The sequence below is a fragment of the Saccopteryx leptura genome, chromosome X (genome assembly GCF_036850995.1).
Source record: "Saccopteryx leptura isolate mSacLep1 chromosome X, mSacLep1_pri_phased_curated, whole genome shotgun sequence".
Taxonomy (NCBI): domain Eukaryota; kingdom Metazoa; phylum Chordata; class Mammalia; order Chiroptera; family Emballonuridae; genus Saccopteryx; species Saccopteryx leptura.
This window is the reverse complement of record NC_089516.1, coordinates 11,507,322-11,526,195: the sequence shown is the minus strand read 5'-3', so window position 1 is coordinate 11,526,195 and position 18,874 is coordinate 11,507,322. Positions and strand designations below refer to the sequence as shown.

Here is an 18,874-nt window from a genome sequence, read left to right as displayed (position 1 = left end):
GAATCCCACCAGAGAGCTAGTGACCTGCATACTCTACAGAAAAGCACTGTCTTCAGGGCAAGGAGATAGCACAAGCAAAGTCACCGAGTTCGAAACAGCATTTTATGGGGAACTCTATGTGCCAGAGCATAGTGTTTAAGAGAGACAGAGAAAGGATGTGAGGTTGGAGAGGCAGGCAGGCAGGTAGGTAGGTAGGTAGGAAGTAGGGAGGGAGGGAGGGAGGGATGGAAGCAGAGAACACCCCAGAGAGCCTGAGGGGCCAGATAGGGGAATTCAGATATTCTCCTAACCTCTCCTCCTCCTGTCAGCATACCAGCACCACTGCAGACTTTCAAGCAGGTCAGCAATAGTTCAAAATCAGATTTTCAAGCATACTAGCCACTGTAGAAAATATAGGAGTTGGATAATACCCAACTATCTACTTTCGGAGCCAGGGTGGCTGGTAGAAACACTGAGATGTTTTTATTTTTTATATATATTCTTTTGTAATTAAGAAGGAGCAAGTTAGAGGAAATGATGCTGTACTTCTCACTACATACACTGAGTGTAAGGCACCTGTAAAATATTCAGGTGTAGATTTCCAGCGGGTTATTAAAAATGAGTCAGAAGCTTGTAGGGAGAAAAGGAGGAGAAGAATTTAGAAATTTAGGAAAATATTGCATATAAGTACACCAAAACTCAGGGCACAACTGAGGCAATGACTAAGATACTGTAACAACTGGCCAAGAAGTCAAACCTAGGTTACCAGCAGTGGGTAAGGAGTATGTGGATGAAGACCAGCTGATGGAGCATGCAGAGAAAGAAATTTAAAAGAAGGACGTGGACAACCAGGATGCCAGGGGAACACACTGCTTCAAGGAGACGGGGATCAACAGTGTCAGGTGCAACAGAAAAGTCCAGCGAAGTGCGGATTCATGAAGCCACCAGATGCAGCACACCAAAGGTCACGGGCAAGCTCAGCAAACAGCTGAAGAAGTGCGGGTGGGAAGCCAGAGGGCAAGAGCTGGAGTTTGAGGAGAAATGGATAGGCTACATATAGACCAGTGGTCCCCAACCCCCGGGCCGCAGACTCTTACCGGTCCGAGGGCCATTTGGTACCGGTCCACAGAGAAAGGATAAATAACTTAAATTATTTCCGTTTTATTTATATTTAAGTCTGAACGATGTTTTATTTTTAAAAAATGACCAGCTTCCCTCTGTTACAGCAGTCTGAGACTCACTCTTGACGCGTGTCTTGGTCACGTGATACATTTATCCATCCCACCCTAAAGGCCGGTCCGTGAAAATATTTTCTGACATTAAACCGGTCCGTGGCCTAAAAAAGGTTGGGGACCACTGATATAGACCACTCTTGCAGAAGTTTAGATGAAAAGGGAAAAGGAATGTCAGCAGCTAGGCGAGGAGCGGACAAGTAAATCAGAGGTTTTCTAGGATGAGAACCTGACGAGTACAATAATGGGCAGAGAAATCTGTTCAAGTTAGAAGATGCCTGTGGTTGCCTACTACTTCCTGGTTCTTAACTGGATGAACTGCTTCCTGACCAACAGTCAGGAATCTAGAATAGAAAGGAGTGGCTACAAATACAAGAAGCTTATTAAATGAGATTCTTCACAGGACAAAGCCCTGCTCACTTCTGCCTTCTAAACCAAGTGCTGCAAACTCAACTATGGGACCAGGACACCAAAGCAATTGCCTCAAGTCTGTGCATGGGAATGAAGCTGGAAGTCAACTACCAGCGTGAAGCCAAGAGATACAAAGGGCTGTCCTTGGGTAAATAAGAAAGAAATGCTACATACAAGCAGCCAGAGCACTTGTATGTAGTCACTGCAGAGCAGTGACCAAAGCAAAAGGAAAAACCCAAGTCTTTGCTCTACCACGGACCTGGAGTCCAAATTCACTCCGCTCTCTGGATGTCAGAATCCCATCTGAGAACAAATCAGAAACACTCCAGAAGCCTGACCTGTGGAGGTGCAGTGGATAACTGTCAACCAGGAATGCTGAGGGTGCATTTTCACAACCCTGGGCTTGCCTGGTCAAGGCACATATGAGAAGCAAGTACTATGAGTTGATGCTTCTCCCCTGCCCTTCTTTCTCTCTTTCTCTTTCTCTCTCCTCTCTCAAAAAAAAAAAAATCAAGAAATAAAATTTTTAAAAGAAAGAAAAAAGCTCTGTGGTGGTGCAGTAAATAGAGCATCGACCTGGAACGGTTGCTGGTTGAAGCCCTGGGCTTGCCTGGTGAAAACACACACAACAAGCAATCAATGAACAACTGAAGTGAAGCAACGATGAGTCAATACCTTTAACTCCCTCTTCTCTCTGTAAAATCAATAAATAAAATCTTTTTTGAAAGAAAGAAAGAAAGAAAGAAAGAAAGAAAGAAAGAAAGAAAGAAAGAAAGACTCCCAAAAGCAGAGAACACAAAAGGTCCCATCAGAGACAAATGCAAAGTCATCCAAAGGAACATTCCACAAGGCAGGCAAATGATTCCCAAATTGTCAGATGTTGCAAACCACAGAAGAAACAAGCAAAATATTTTAGAGGGAGGGAAGACAAATGAGAGATTTAATTCCTCAAGAACTACAGCTAAGAAAATAATCCAAACATAACTCTATTTTTAAATGTTCACAGAAAATGCCCTTATGAAATCTAAAAAGCAGTTTTGAAAAAAACACTAAAATTTTTACATTTAAAAATAGTCAAATATTTTTAGTGAGAATTCTCAATAAATGGATTGGACAATAGACTAGATAAAGCTAAAGAAAAATTAGTGAATTGTAAGATGGGTATCAGGAAATCATCCAGAAGTAAAAATAGAAAACATTAAAGGAAATTTAAGCAATATGGAGGATATAATAAACAACTTCAACATACATCTAAATAATAGTTTCAGAAATGGAAAATGGAGGAGCAGTATTTTAAAAGATAATGACTAGTGGACCTGTGGTGGCACAGTGGATAAAGCGTCGACCTGGAAATGCTGAGGTTGCCGGAAACCCTGGGCTTGCCTGGTCAAGGCACATATGGGAGTTGATGCTTCCAGCTCCTCCCCACCTTCTCTCTCTGTCTCTCTCTCCTCTCTCTCTCTCCTCCTTTCTCTCTCCTCTCTAAAATGAATAAAAAAAAATTTTTTTTTAAAATAAAATAAAATTAAAAAAAATTTTTAAAGATAATGACTAAGATTTTTTTCCACAACTGAAGATATCATGAGTCTTTAGACTAATGGGTCTATACCAAATAAAAGCAGTGTAAGTAAACACAAATCTACACCCAGAGATATTGCAAAGAAATTGCAGATCAAAAACAAGGAAAACATCTCAAATTAGCCCAAGAGAAAAGCTCACTGCCTATGTACAAAGAAATGACACCCAAACTGACTAACAACTTCTCATCAATAAGGCTTGTCAAGACATAAGAATAGAGAAAATAACTGTCACTGTAAAATTCTGTACCCAGCTCAACATCATCAAGAGAAAAATTGAAATAAAAACACTTAAAAACTAGCCAAGAGCTAGTTCACTAACAAGTATTTGGTAAAAAAAATCTACTTAAGAACATTCTTTATAAAGAAAGAAACTGAACTAAAAAATTTAGAAATGGGGTAAATGAAGAATGGTGAGCAAAGAAATTTGAAAAATATGTTGGTGAGTAAATATTCACTCTTTTAATAGGCTTAAGGTGACTTAAACGAGGCAAAACTAAAGCATAAATAACTCACATGGACAAGAGGTGAGGGTTAAAAGATAAACCATTCTAAAATCTCTTGTCTTATTCAGGATGATGGGAATAATAATTAAGCTTAGACTAAGTTAAATGTTCCTATTAAAACTTTTAAGAGTAACCAAACTTCTATCTTTCACTCTGGAATAATAAAGCACAGCTTCCCCTCTTCCAATGAAAAAGAGCTGGATTAATTTCAAATTTATGACTTTCTTTGAACTAAACACATCACAGAACCCATTAACTCAAAATCTTGGGCAGGACCTTCAGGGAGACAGGAAACAACCACGTGCTCACCGGGGGCAGACTGCAACTCGACACTGAGAAGAGTTCAGCTCAAGTAATGGGCAAACTGATCAAAACCTGGTGTGGTTTGCTGAAGGGACTGTGCAGAACCACTGAGGGTGGCAGAAATTGGGGCGATCCCAACCTTCTACACGATCTTCTCCACCTGCCCAGCAGGCACTCACAGAGAGGGAAGAGCCCAGAGGACTGCCATTGTGATACAGACCTGGAGGGAGGGAGCTGCAGCTGTGCCTCAGGACCAAGAAAGTCACCAGCCCCCTATCTCCCTATCTCCACTCAAGAAAAGTCTTCTCAGTGAAAGAAAAGCTAATAATCGACCCTTACTGAAAGCACTGGTGAAAACGCATTGCCGCTGGGAAAAGAGGCGGGCACCCTACTCCTGAGACAGGGACAACATTCCACCCTGGGCCCACCACACTAGCCAGCGGCAGGCAAGGCCTTGGGACACTGATGCAAGCCTGAACCTGAACAGAAGACCATATCAGAACAAAAGACCATACCCCTCCCCACTCCCCACCTCCAAGCTGACCAACTTCCAGGAACAAGCAACCGGCACAATACTAGCAGTGCAGGGTCAGAACAAGAAGACTCTCTTTAAGGCACAGTTCAAAAAAAAAGACCTTAAACTGAGAATAAAATCAATCCTCACCCTAATCACAAAGTAGTTCCATAAGAATGTGGAGCCTGAGGTATACTGAGGGTCACCACAATTCAAACCCAGCCCAACTCTTACCTAGATTAGTCCAGATTCCTGCAGTAAAGGCCTAGGAGAAGGAAAGATATGCCCATATTCAGACATAAAAATTATGTGCATTTGTCTCTAATGTTCTACAAAACAGATCAGGGTTGCAACAAAAAATAATCACAAGGTATAAGAAAAGGCAAAGAAAAAGTATTCAAAAAAAAAAAAAAAGACTGTACCAGAACTACACAGAGAATCAGATGTTGGAAATATCTAGCATGAAATTTTAAATACTGTAACATGTCTAGGGCTCTAACCCAAAAAGAGAACAATATGCGAAATCAGAAGGGTAATTCAGCAGAGAGATGGAAACTATAAGAAAAAATAAAATAAAAATACTACATATGAAAAACATGGTTAAGAGAAAAGAGTGTGTTCAATAGGATCTTCAGTGGACTCAACTCAGCCAAAAGAAGATAGGTCAACAGAAATTACCTTGACCAAAACACAGAGTGAAAACCAAACAGAACAGAACATTCAGAGCCATGGGACAAGATCAAAGGTTCTAATATACTGGTATCTGGAATTACAGAAATAAGAGAGAGAATGGAACAAAAATATTTGAAGAGATAATGGCCAAAAATATTCCAAAACTAATATAAGACATCTACCCACAAATCCCAGATGGTCAGAGAATAAGAAGGCAGATGCAAAAAAAAAAGTATTGCCACCACTCAGCACTAACATCACTCAAGACTGAATCCCATAAGCTCTGCCATTGCCACGCCTTACAAACCGAACACTCCTGCCAGTAATATCAATTCAAACGTACATGATGTCTACTGCACAATACTCACCTCTATGTACAAGTCTTACTCTGTGAAAATGACTGGTCCACCCTAGTTCATAAGCCTTTATCCTGGCTGTAAAAGAGCTTGCGGGTGTGCATTTTCTGGGAAAGTGGGACCCATACTATGACAAATTACAAAATGTAGAGAAAGTAAGTAAAAGTCTACTACCCGTGTTAAAAAAACAAATAAACCAAAATAAATAAATAAATAATTAAAAACTCCTCCATCTAACTAGCCAACTACTATTGTACAGTAAACTATCTGGTGAAGACACTGCATCCTCAGAGGACCTTTCTATAAGACAAATATTTTACCTCAATGTGGTAACACCCTTAAAAGCAGCTTCCCAATCTGAGGGACATTAGCAGTCATCTGTGGTGTGTAAAGCCACATGATAAATAAGCAAACATCTTCCCAGAATGTCATTTTTGCTTAATGGCAAGTAATGTACAATGCAGATATATATAAACTCATGTGCATGCACGCACAAGAGTTTATTATGGAGTGCAGCTCAGCACTTCAATGAACTCGTAATCATTCGTGAAAAGACTCAAAGAAATGTCACTCTTAGAGGTGCCAACTGTGGCACCTGCCACACTGTCTTCACCTGCCATACTGTCAACATTGGTAGAAGTTTCAGGAGCCGCACAGGGAACCATTAGCAGCTCTGTATGCACAGCACAGTCATGCGGTAATGTGGACCCAATTATAACAGTTACGCCCAGTGACTAGATTTGGGACAAGTGTGTCGATAAGGCGAGCAGAGAGGTCCTCTAGGTAGGTACCTGACAAAGAGAAGCCACTGAACAAGGAAGAAGGCACTGACATGAGGAGATGGGGACGGGGCAAGGAGGTGCCTTTCAGGAGAGAAACATTCAGTGAGCCTTTCCTAAGCGGCAGGCAATGCACTAGATACTGGGGCAACAGCAGACAACACTACAAGCCTCCACGGCCTGGCACTAAAAAACCATTACCATCTGCCTGTCCATTTTTCCAGAGGCCCATCTCCTATTTAAATTCCTGGTCATGGTATTTCTTTTCTATACTCTCAGGTAAAAGTGAAAATGGACAGAAAAAGCCAAAAGATGGCTGAAAAGAAAATCAAGACCCTGGGATATAACTGGGGTAGAAGCATCAAAGCAAGGCATGCGATACACAAATCCATGTTATTTTTCTGCTCTTCCCTCAGTTTTACATGCTCATTCCTAGATGCATATCTGTGAACACACCATCTTTGAAAACCCCTTGCCGACATTCTGGGCCTCCTTTAAGACTCTTCACAGGCACTCAGGAATCACCACCTTTAGCAGCTCCCTCCATGGCTGCGCTAAGTGCACCTCTTGTCTGAAGTACCGCACCCTGCATTGCCACCTAAACGTACATCCTGTCCTGTACTTCAGACCGTCCTGTACTTCAGTCGCTGTTCTCTGCCTCTTCTGCTGCATTACAAGCCTGTTTAGAGCACGGCATCGCAGCTTGGCTTTGTATCTCCAGCACTTACCATGATGCTAACACCCTTTCAGTTGTCTGAACAACACCTGACACCAAAACGCCCAAATCAAAACCCTATCATAAACTCAGTCAAAGAAAGACAAGTGTGGCCTTCCTTCACCAATCCTGCACAGAGGAACAGACTTGAAAGCACAACTCTAAATCAAGAGCAGTCGTTTTAGATGCTACAGAAACCACTCGCACAAAAACATCAGTTTCGAGCTCTAAAATCTGAAATGAGGCAACTCTTTTAAAATAAAGGTCGTGGGTTGAGTAGGAAGTAAAAAAAGTAATGACACAAACCACTGCAAACTCTTCAAGTGACCAGCAAGCACCAGGAAAAGGAAAAAGAAAGATTAAAGAAATAAGAATACAGAGCAGGTATAGAACAGTTCAGAAAAGCTTCAGAACTCAAGGCCAAAGTGAGCTAAGTTAGAAGAGGCATCAAAATGTAGACTTCAAAGGAAAGATCTGGAGGAGGAGGTGGTGCTGTGGACATTCTTTGTGTGTGTGTGTGGGGGGGGGGAACAGCGTTCCATACAGGCACAAACTCTTACACCAAGGAAGACCTGAATGACTTTCTTTTCCTTTTTTAAAGAGAAGGGTAGAGAGACAGGTACATCGAGCTGCTCCTCCTGTATGTGCCCTGACCCGGGATCGAACCAGAAACCTCCGCACTCCAGGAGGACACTCCAACCAAATGGCTTAATTTTTTTAAATTGGCTTTTACAGAGACAGAGAGAGGAAGGGAGAAAAGGAAGGGGGAAGGGAGGCATTCATTTGTTGTTCCCCTCAGTCGTGCATTCGTTGGTTGTTTTCCGTGTATACCCTTGACCAGGGATCAAACCCACAACCTTGTCATTTCTGGAGAACATTCTTAACCAACTGAGCTAATCGGTCAGGCCCCTGAATGACTTTTCAATCAACAGGCAAGCAAAAATTTAGTAGGGCTGAAGATTTCCAAAAAAGAACTGAGCATATAGGGACATTTACCATAGAAGGAGGAAAAAAGTAGGATATATAAAACAACACCTTCACAGTACTTTTCTATACTTAAGCTCACTTGAACATAAAGTGCTCAACAGAGACCAGTTTTAACATGAAAGATGATATGGTCACAGAATGTGAACCAGATTTGAAAGTGGTACTCTTGATAAAGATTAGTAATCGTGTGTGTGTGTGTGTGTGTGTGTGTGTGTGTGTGTGTGTGTGTGTCAGAGACAGAGAGAGGGACAGACAGGAAGGGAGAGATGAAAAGCATCAATTCTTTGTTCCGGTTCCTTAGTTGTTCATTGATTGCTTTATCATATGTGCCTTGACCGGGGGCTACAGTAGACCGAGTGACCCCTTGCTTGAGCCAGTGACCTTGGGCCCAAGCTGGTGAGCTTTGCTCAAACCAGATGAGCCTGCGCTCAAGCTGGGGACCTCGGGGTCTCGAACCTGGATCCTCCACATCCCAGTCCGGCGCTCTATCCACTGTGCCACCTGGTCAGGAAAGATTAGTAATCTTAAACAATATTTTAAAAATCTCTAAAAACACTATAGGTGCCCAAAATGAGGTCTGATTAATATGAAACAGCACAAATGCTGAAAAATATTAAAATTACACCTAAGCCACTGCATTGAGGGGAGGGAGAATAAAGCAAATGTAATGTTGATGTTTAATGAAACATTTTGTTAAAGTATTAAATACCCTGAGCTGGTTAAAGGTATGTATCTGGGGTGGGGGGAACCCAGCCGAGTTTTAAGTTTAAATGTGGAAGAGAGCTAAAACTATTAGGGGAAAATTTTAACTCAGTTATAAATAGAAATGGCACTCCTGCATAAGGTTAACAAAATGGGGAAGGATAAAAGAAAAGGAGGAGCCTTCAGAAAATTAAAGATCATTCCTATAAAAGCAATGAAGCGAGTATCACAGATGACAATCACTCAGGAAGCAGTGGCAAAAACTTGATTTTAATGAGGTTAGAAAAGAATATTTTACCTTGCAGAGATATGACCTTTTTGGTAAATTATCAAGGTTCCCATCGAGCTAAAACTCTTGTTTTCTGTGGCATTTCATTTCCTGTCACATCGGTTGAAAACGTTCAATAGCTTCCCAGGAGACTTAGGACAAGTTCAAAAACCCAGCAGCTGGCCTTTAAGCCTTTTCAAGACCTGGGCACTGCCTACTTCTGCTTCATCACCTGCTCCTTCCTTTCTGGACTGCTTCCGTTCTTTAAAAGGTTCTGGTTTTCAAAAGCCTCTATCTCACGTAACCTTGCCTGAGGGCATCTGCACCTTCTGTCACAAAAACTTATTTCCTTAACTAGACCAAGCCCTTCTCATCCTCTGCGTCTGACTTCAATGTTACCTCCTCAGTATGGCCTTCCTACTGCTCCTCCCAGAACCGACACTCCACCCCTATCTGCAATACACTCCCATCGCGCCCTGTACTGCTCTGCCTCCACCTGAAGACAGTCAATGAGGGCAAGGCCTACTTCCCTGTGTTATGTATCATCCATCCAGCCTCTATCAGTCTGGTACATAGGACACTCGATTAGGATTTGTTTGATGAAGGACAGATCCTCAGGATCTAGGACAGGTTATTTTAGAAAGAAATAACTGGCAAAGTATGAAACCGATTTGTACAAAATAAGCTTTTGTCTCCCTCAACTATTTTCGATTATTAACAATTAAAACTTTTTCTTTTCCTTTGCAATACCAACCTTAAATTTTAGTGGTAATATTATTTTTTTTTAGATTTTATTTATTCATTTTAGAGAGAAAAAGAGAGAGAGAGAAGGAGGAGGAACAGGAAGCATCAAGTCCCATATGTGCCTTGTCCAGGCAAGCCCAGGGCTTCGAACCGGCGACCTCAGCATTCCAGGTCAACACTTTATCACTGCACAACCGCAGATCAGGTAATATTATTAATCATATTTTACTATGATTGATAGTAAATATACTATTAATAATATATTTACATATAATTTACTAGCAATTAAAGTTAATACATCCCACAAGAGGCTGACAAACCAGGGTGGGGTTTGTGGATAAATTTCAGGATATGTCTCATTTGAACCAGCTTTTGTAATCTCTGAAGGATTCTATTCATCAGGAAGCTAGTTTCTACTCTTGGTTAATATCAGAGTAATTGAGCAAATCCAGGTCAGTAAATTATTCTTCAGCTATTACTTTTCACCATTTTTCATCTGCCATATCTTTCTCACATGAATGTGTATATGCTTAATCTGATTATTATAATTCAATCTTACAATGCCAAGAAACTAATCTTTAGGCATAATATGGAGATCTAAAATTAAAACTTACTTAAAATAATTTAAGACAGTCTTAAAGAAAAAAAAGAAACCATAATGTATTCATCCATATGTTTCGTTAACTCCCAGAAACCAAGTTGTTACTTCCAAAATCACTATTTCCCTCTAAGTCAAAAAGTTACATTGTCAGAAAGCACTTTCACATTATTATTTGATATTAGGACTTCCTCTTACAAAGGATACAAAGTAACTACAAAATTACCGCCACAGCTGTTAAACGGTTAAAAAAAAAAAAGTAATCTTTTTCAAACCAGTTATGATTGAATTTACAGCAAACTACTAGTGGTGCTATGTCCGATCTCTTTGTTATTAAAAATCCAGACGCAAACTACCACACAAGGAGTTACTGATTTACCTGCCTGGTACTTCTAAGGACCACTTTCCATCCAGAAATGTTCATCTGAAAGCAATGAAATGTTGACTATTTCCAAAACACTTGACTTCCAACTAGACCACTGCATTCCTCTATTATGCATACCCCAAAACTAAGGTCCATAAACTATCTTATCAGCTGTGCCTATCTACACACACAATACTCTCAGCAAAGGAGAGCACCTGCGAACTGATAGGCATCAGCCTATCCTGTACAACTCGTGCCCAAGCCGGATTTACTCCCCCCACCTCACCCACCCTTGAGGGAAACTAAAAACAAAATGATGCATGCAGGAAAAAGCAGCTATAGTACCTTGCAGGTTAAGCTGTTTCCAAATCCCACAACAATCCAGTCTGAAGTAATACAGAAAGCAGACAATGTGTTTGAATACCTGAATTTAATGAAGCCCGTTCTGTGGCATGATTCTCTCAAGGGGGATTAGAGCTTAAACAATAAAATGCATAATGTTATTGGCTTAAAATCAAGAAAACCAATTATTTTGCCCATGGTCTTAAATCTTAAAGGAATTGTTTCTGGCCCAATAATTATATTATTTTTACCTTGATTTTTTTCCCCTTTATTTACAACATATCATTAAGAACACTTTATTTTATTTGCTGGTTTAAAAAAGACCAAAACAAAATCTAACCCAAACCACAAAGATAAGGTAATTTATACCATTTGCATTGCTGGTCTTTATATTCTACTATGTGTTATGTATAGACAAAAACTTTTGAAAGTGCAAAAATTGCTAAGAAATTGTAATATGTATAAGAAGATATTTTTTAAAGGCATTTTTAAAGATCTACATGATTTCATCCATTAGTGTCGGATGTTAAAGGGATCTAGGTGGAAGCAAGTAAATAAGGTAAAAAAAAATACTGCACGTTGGCAGGACGAGTCTTTTTGGGGTAATGGAAATGTTCTAAATTGGATTGTAGTGATGGTTACACAACTCCATAAATTTACCCTAAAAATTCATTGAATGGTACATTTAAAACAGGTAAGTTTTACAGTATGTAAAGTACACTTCAATAAAGCCATTAAAGTGCATATTAAAAACGCACACTTGATAAAGCAATCTACAAGAACTAGGTATGTACAGGTGCCATCTTTGTAGAATAACTGTCCTGCTTTGATTCTGGCCCTGAGGTCCTATGCTATTCATCACTCCTTTCTAAGTCTAATAAGTGACTAAAGTGATTCTCATCAATTACAGAATAGGATATTAAGTCCTTTTCCTCTCTGACTCGGACCTCTGAGTGTTCCTTGGGGCTAAAAATATCTGTTTAGCTCCCTTAATGATGGGTCTTGTTTAAACACACACACACAATCATGAGAGGCTTGTTGAAGCAGTAGAAAATTCTACTTTCAAGTAGAAATATTTTGTCAGAGTCCAACTTCTATGCAATCAGAAGCAACAATAACGTATCTCTGCAAACTTCACCTCCAGGTTTTACTTCACTCTTAGGTCATTACATTCACAGAAGAGAGTACCATCTGCAAGTTGTAATGTCCTGCCATTTTACTTCACGAGTGCATCAAACCACAAAATTGAATTCAAGAAATATCTTCATAGCCTTTATTGGTGTAACAAATTTAATCAAAGTCAGTCAAAAGTTATAATGGAACATGCAGAAACATGAAATACCCAGTGGTTAATTAGAAACAGCTACTCCTTTTGGGTGTAAATAATTAGGTACAACTTTCATTCATGAAGAAACAGAACTAATGACCCTGTGAGAGAAGTCGGCACATCCAATTGTCCTATCCAGCAGTGCTGATGAATCTGAGTCCGGCCTCCCATGTGGCTAAAGCTTAGGCAGCCTTTGCCAATGTAGCCTGTGAACTCCAGGAGGCATACTGATATCTCTAGTACCACCCCAGGGGTGAAATCAGATTCTGAAGAGAAGCAGAAAGCATGGTTTTGAAGAGCACAGGTTCAAGTCAGACCGGTTTGGAAGGAAGTGTTGCCTCTGATGATGACTATCTGGGCAAATTATTTTCTCTCTCTCAGCCCATTTGGTCAAGTGTACACAGGAAATAAGAAATAAGAGATGTGAGAACAAATGCACACATACACATTGGTGCAAATAAATTATTTGCCATAGTATCAGGTATTTAGTGAGACTCAATAAATAGAATATTATAAGTTAATTATTATAGAGCCGACTGCCTAAAAAACAGACTATACTCCAAACTGGACCCTATTAGAACTGTCTCAAACACAAATGTTTCTAACTACATAAAACGCTTAATTCAAAATTTTGACAATTTCAGAGACCTGAATGGGGTAGGTCATTTTAATCTAATAAATAATTTTCTGTTGATACCCAAATCTGGATTGTCTAGATCAGGGGTCCCCAAATTTTTACATAGGGGGCCAGTTAACTGTCCCTCAGACCGTTGGAGGGCTAGACTATAAAAAAAACTATGAACAAATCCCTATGCACACTTCACATATCTTATTTTATTATTTTTAATTTTTATTTATTCATTTTTAGAGATGAGAGGGAGAGAGAGAGGAGAGACAGAGAGAGAAAAGGGGGGAGGAGCTGGAAGCATCAACTCCCATATGTGCCTTGACCAGGCAAGCCCAGGGTTTCGAACCGGCGACCTCAGCATTTCCAGGTCGATGCTTTATCCACTGCGCCACCAGAGGTCAGGCCACATATCTTATTTTAAAGTAAAAAAACAAAACGGGAACAAATACAATATTTAAAATAAAGAACAAGTAAATTTAAATCAACAAACTGACCAGTATTTCAATGGGAACTATGGGCCTGCTTTTGGCTAATGAGATGGTCAATGTGCTCCTCTCACTGACCACCAATGAAAGAAGTGCCCCTTCCGGAAGTGCAGCGGGGCTGGATAAATGGCCTCAGGGGGCTGCATGCGGCCCACCGTAGTTTGGGGACCCCTGGTCTAAATGTTATAAGGTTCTTTAGGTCCTCACTCTTGGCTTCCATACCCACCTACAGATCTCAGTATTAAGAAGTGCACAAACTCCAGTGAGAAATGAGGCCACACCTCTGTGTAACGCAGTCATTCATGGACTGCTCTATGTAATGGAACCAGTGTAGAAACTATCAAAAATTGGAATCCAAACACTAAAGTGATGTATCGCCAGCAAAAAAATTTCTAACGTTGAGTTTATGATTGAAAGTAAATTGGAAAAGCCTCCCCCAAACAGAAAGTTTAAACGTAGTCTTTTAATTACATTATTTTCATAAGTTGAAATATGTGATCCAACTGACACCATCATCAGATGATAAAGAACCTTCGAGAGTCCTTGAGATTCTTTCTCCTCCTCTAGCAAGAAATTTGATGCTGCCAAAACATAAAACTTTAGAATATAAATGATCAAATCCTTTTCTACTTAGAAAGCAACTTAATATTAACTTCAAATGTTGTTTCTTGTACCAAAGTTAAGGGTTACCTAAAGGATTTTCCCCACATTTTGGATCTATGCATGTGAATTCATGTTATTAAATGCCTTCTGTTATTATTTGAAATCAATTTATTGCATGAAAAGTCATGTCTCCATACTAACTGCCAAAAATAAAGCACTATATTAGCATACCTTCTAATATCTAGAAGAAGTAAAGCAGATAACCAAAGTTATCAAAATATAAGGGGAAAATGGTCAACTTTCAACAGACAGTAGAGAAGGCTCCTTTTCCCTGCTCATTTCCTTAAAATATTCTCAGATATAGCTGACTTTTCTATCACAAGATGAAATGAAACATAAATCATAATGAAAGGTTAAATTTCTCCAACAGAAGCCACTGTCATTTCCAACAATGCAACTATTGTTGAAAGTCTCTCATAGATTCTTGGACACAGTGGTGAAGCAAAGCTGGGGGCTAAGAGCATACTTGAATTTTCTCCACCTCTGTATTTCAGATTGTAATGTAACAATACTGCAACTTCAAAGTAGAAATACCACATAAAAATTGCTTCTCATTAAATGAGACAGCCTTAACTCCATGCAGCATATTTGGAACAGAAGACATCTGATTTGCAATCAGTCAACCTTCTATTACTCATCTATGTGAGATGGCCCCGCAGTTTCCCTCAATGGGAGCCTTTTCTTATAAAACCCCAGGGCATACTGTAGATGCCACACTCTGCTTTAAATAACTCCAAAAAACTACAATGAAAATAATGGCAGATTTAGACCAGGGAACCTGCATAAGTAAAAATAAAAAACCTGACATTAAGAGGTAAAAAAAATCCCTACCACAAGCCCCAAAATCATGACTAAATTCTAAATCTGAACAGAGAAAAAAAAAAAAAAGGAATCCTCTCCAAAGAAAGAATGCTCATTTCTAATTATTTTTTTAAATACATCAGGTTTTATTTTTAAAACAATTAGGCTTAGGAAACATGCTCAAGGAACAAAATTAAAATATTAAACTGTTACATATATCAAATTAATCGCTGCATTATGTTAAAAAGGCAAGATGATTCAAAGAGATTTGACACTCTCTCCAACTGAAGACCCTCCCAACTCCTCTGAAATGGTAGATTATTTAACACTCTTGGCATGATTAACTTTACTGAGCATGCCCCTTTGGGAGTTCTAGTATTTAATACAACCAAACTGATTTTTTTTTTTTTAGCCCAATTAGGTTTCCTTGTACTGGTGAAATGCTCAGCATACACTGTACAGGCTGCTTTTTTTTTTTTTTCCACAGCTTCTTTCTTCTGGCTCATTCCCCACCCCGACCCCACCCCACCCCTCCAACCCCCCAGGAAAAAAAAAGATTTCCTTCCCAAATGTTCTCTTCTCTGCATTTGTCAACAGAAACACCCACTGGTGGTGTCAAACTGGTAATACTGCTGCAGGCTTCCTTACTCCGGTTCCAGTGTCAACGCCAAAAATGCTCAAACCTAAGATAGTACTTTTAATAAAGAAATTAAAAGAATTGCTAAGGGTACTCAACGATCATGTTCTCAAAAAGACAAATACCTTTTAAAAATGTATTATAAATAAATCCTAACTGGGTTGTTAAATATAAGATTATACTGCCCCCCCCCAACACTAAACACAGAGACAAGTAAACACAGCTTTTTCACATTTTATGAACAAAATATTTCAAAACCCGTAAAGGAAGTAAAAACAAATTTACATCGAAATGTCATTCACATACAATTCCAAATAGCTTCGGTAAAGATGTCTTTTTTTTGTTAACCTTACAGCAAGAAAAGAACAAGCTGGAAACGTTCCAGCAGATGTTACCTAAAACGAGAATCCTATTCTATACGTATTTATGCCTCCTGTTTCAGTCAAATGCTCTCAATACAAATTAATCTTTCACATTAACTACATAACCATTACGTGGAAACCAACCTAATTCAGATGCACGAAAAGGAATCATTGTCTGCGAGACTTTGTAAAATCAGCTTACATTTCAACAGAATAAAATAGATGGTGTTAAACTGAACACTGTTCTGCAACTATTTAAATATCACAGCATCCGTCTAATCTAAGATACTAAGGTCAGGTTTTTCCTCTTCAGGCATCTGTGCTTTAACACTCAAGTGAAGCGAAAAACAAAACCCTCAAGGAAGATCTGCCTTTACCCCGAAATATGGTCAGGTTATTTTTTCCGCCAACGTGGGCACAAGACAAGTCAATGAGAGTAGGACCTGTTCGTTCTGGGAGATGTTTCCAACCCCTAGGATTTCACCTCTTTGAGGGTACAAAGGGTACGAAGAACTGGGGAATGGCCAATTCTGCCTCCCCCACCACGGGGCCGTGAACTTCATAGCACTGCCCGAAACTTGTTCGGGAGAGGCTGGAGAAGACGCGGGGCAAGCGGTGGGTCTCTCGCCCAGCCTTCCGGGCAGCCAAGGTCAGCAGGGCCGGGGCCGCGGCTTGCTGCCCCGGCGGGTCCCGGGCTCCCTCGGAACTCGGGCGGGGGGCTCCGGAGCGCAGGCTCCTCCTCGCAGCCCGCGGGAAGGGGCTTCCCTCGCCGCAAAGCCCGGGGAGCGAGTGCCGCGGGGACAGCGGGGACGCTGCAGACCCGCCGCTGAGGGAGTCCCGGGGGGCGGCCTCGACCCGCGACCCGCCGACCCTCCTCACACTCGCTCGTCTCCCCACACTCCAAGCTGCAGCCCCAGCCCCTCGGCGGGGAAGCCCTTCCAGGGGTGCGATGGGCACGGAGAAGGGGCCACTCCAGGCTGGGGCGTCCTCGCCGCGTCGCCCTGCTCTGGGGGTACCCGCGCCGCCGCCCCTTCCCACATCTGTCCAAGAGGACCGGGCGGGTCCCCTCGCCAGGGAGAGGCTGGGTGGGCGAGGGTCCGATGCGCGGACAAGGGGGCTTGGCGAGCGGGTGGCGGCGGGACTACTCACCCGGCGAGTCCCCCACCTCCAGCCGGAGTCCGACCGACCGACCGCACCGCTCCCGAGGCCGCCGTCTCCGCTTTACCTTCCCCAGCGGCAGCGACAACTAATCGAAACCTCCGGCCCCGCCCTCTCCCCGAAGCCAACGCGCAGCCTAATTCGCTAACCACCCCGCCCCGGCCGTCCACTCGAGCCAATGGGAAAGCTTCTCAAGCCCCGCCAGGTCCCGCCTCAGCCCTCGCCTACTTCTAGTAGGAGCCAATGCAGACAGAGCGCTCGTGCCCGGGCTCGGGCTCGCGCGCCCCGCCCGCTCCGCTCGTGCTCGGGTCCTCCGAGCCAAGGAGGTCTGGCTCCTTGTATAAGCTCTGTTGTGCGCGCACGCGCGCCAGTTTGGTTGCCCCGCCCGGCCCCAGCAACTTGGGCTGGGTGGCTTCGAGGGGCGGGGCCCGAGCGGCGAGCTGTCGGTGGGGAGGGAGGGACGCGGTTGGGGGGGAAGATCGTGACTGGGAAAGGGGCGGCTGCAGGGGTGGGGGGCCGAGCAGACCCGGGAATCCGCCTGTCACTGCGGAATAAAAAGGGGAATCCTGCCTGCAGCGCTGCTATCCTGGCCTCGCTCCGGAGGGACACGTGCGGGGGCACAGGGCGTCCGGGAAGAGCAGGGACAGCACATTTGGAGCGGGAACTGAGACACTGCTTAGGAATAAAGGATAAAAGACGCTTTATCCCTGTCGTTGGTAAAAATAATTTCGAAGTCCATTGCTGCTGCTGTCCAACTGTTGCAGCTACGCGTGTACACACACACACACACACACTCACTCGTACACTCATCCATCAGCCTGTGATCGCTGGTGAATTAGGAGCAAAGAACGAGTATCCGAGAATTCCTTACACAACAGCTGGATGCATGCAAACGGCTGTTGCAGCAACAGCAGCAGCAACCCACAGCTCCGCTTAGGTCCAATGCTCCACCATGCAAGATTCCCCAAATGGCATGAAAGCAATGAAGTCATCGCGCAACCAGTAGAAATGTAAAGATCTTAATAGCTACCATGAATCAGGTTTCCAATGAGGATGCAGAGGTGATGAAATGGAAGGAGATACATTTCCAATGCCACTTTTTGAAAATTAATCATAATAATAATTTTTAAAAGACATCGCAAGCAAAAAACTATGTAAAGCTGCATAATAATTTTCACTTTAAAAAGTGAAGAGGAAAAACAGGATTTCTCTCTCTGTCTTTTCAAAAAAGCACAGAAAATAGGCAGTGTGTAAGGTTATAGCAGCCTCCAAATTAGAAATATACAGTACTATACTGCAATGGGCAATAGATATATGGAATAAAATTCACTTAATCTATTCCTGTCATGAATCTGGTAACAATATGCTGGGTTTGGCCACTCTGCGCCAAGCCAAGAGTGTTTTCTTTTTCATAACATGGTGAATATTTGATGAGGAAATAAAGGTACCTGCTTTCTCTTCAGCTTTGCAAGAAGCATGTTAGAAAATTTTACAGGTAGGAACGGTGAATTAGCAGTGAAGGAAAATGGAGTCAGAGGCAACAGCAGAGCTTTGCTAAGTCTCCTGCCTCCTCCAGATGCAAAGTAACAGTACTGTGACCTTAAGCATCACCCATATGGAGCCAGAATTACTGGGGCAATCATTCCATTTTCATCCCTGTATGTTAAATGTAGAATGGTTTATCTGTATAGAGTCAGAACAAGGTAAGGAAAAAACAATAATTGAATATCCATTAGTGAAAGTTCAATTTAGTGTTAAGTGGTG

At 41.8% G+C, this 18,874-nt stretch overlaps 1 protein-coding gene across 4 annotated transcripts in view; it reads right to left on the bottom strand.

Moving 5' to 3' along the window:
* Positions 1-17,209, bottom strand: part of CDKL5 (cyclin dependent kinase like 5) — a 203,833-nt gene extending 186,624 nt beyond the window's left edge. For all 4 annotated transcript variants that reach the window (XM_066357387.1, XM_066357390.1, XM_066357389.1 and 1 more), the window contains exon 1: positions 17,102-17,209. The gene's annotated coding sequence lies outside the window, so the exon portion shown is untranslated. The remainder of the gene's footprint in view (positions 1-17,101) is intronic.
* Positions 17,210-18,874: the final 1,665 nt, after the last annotated feature.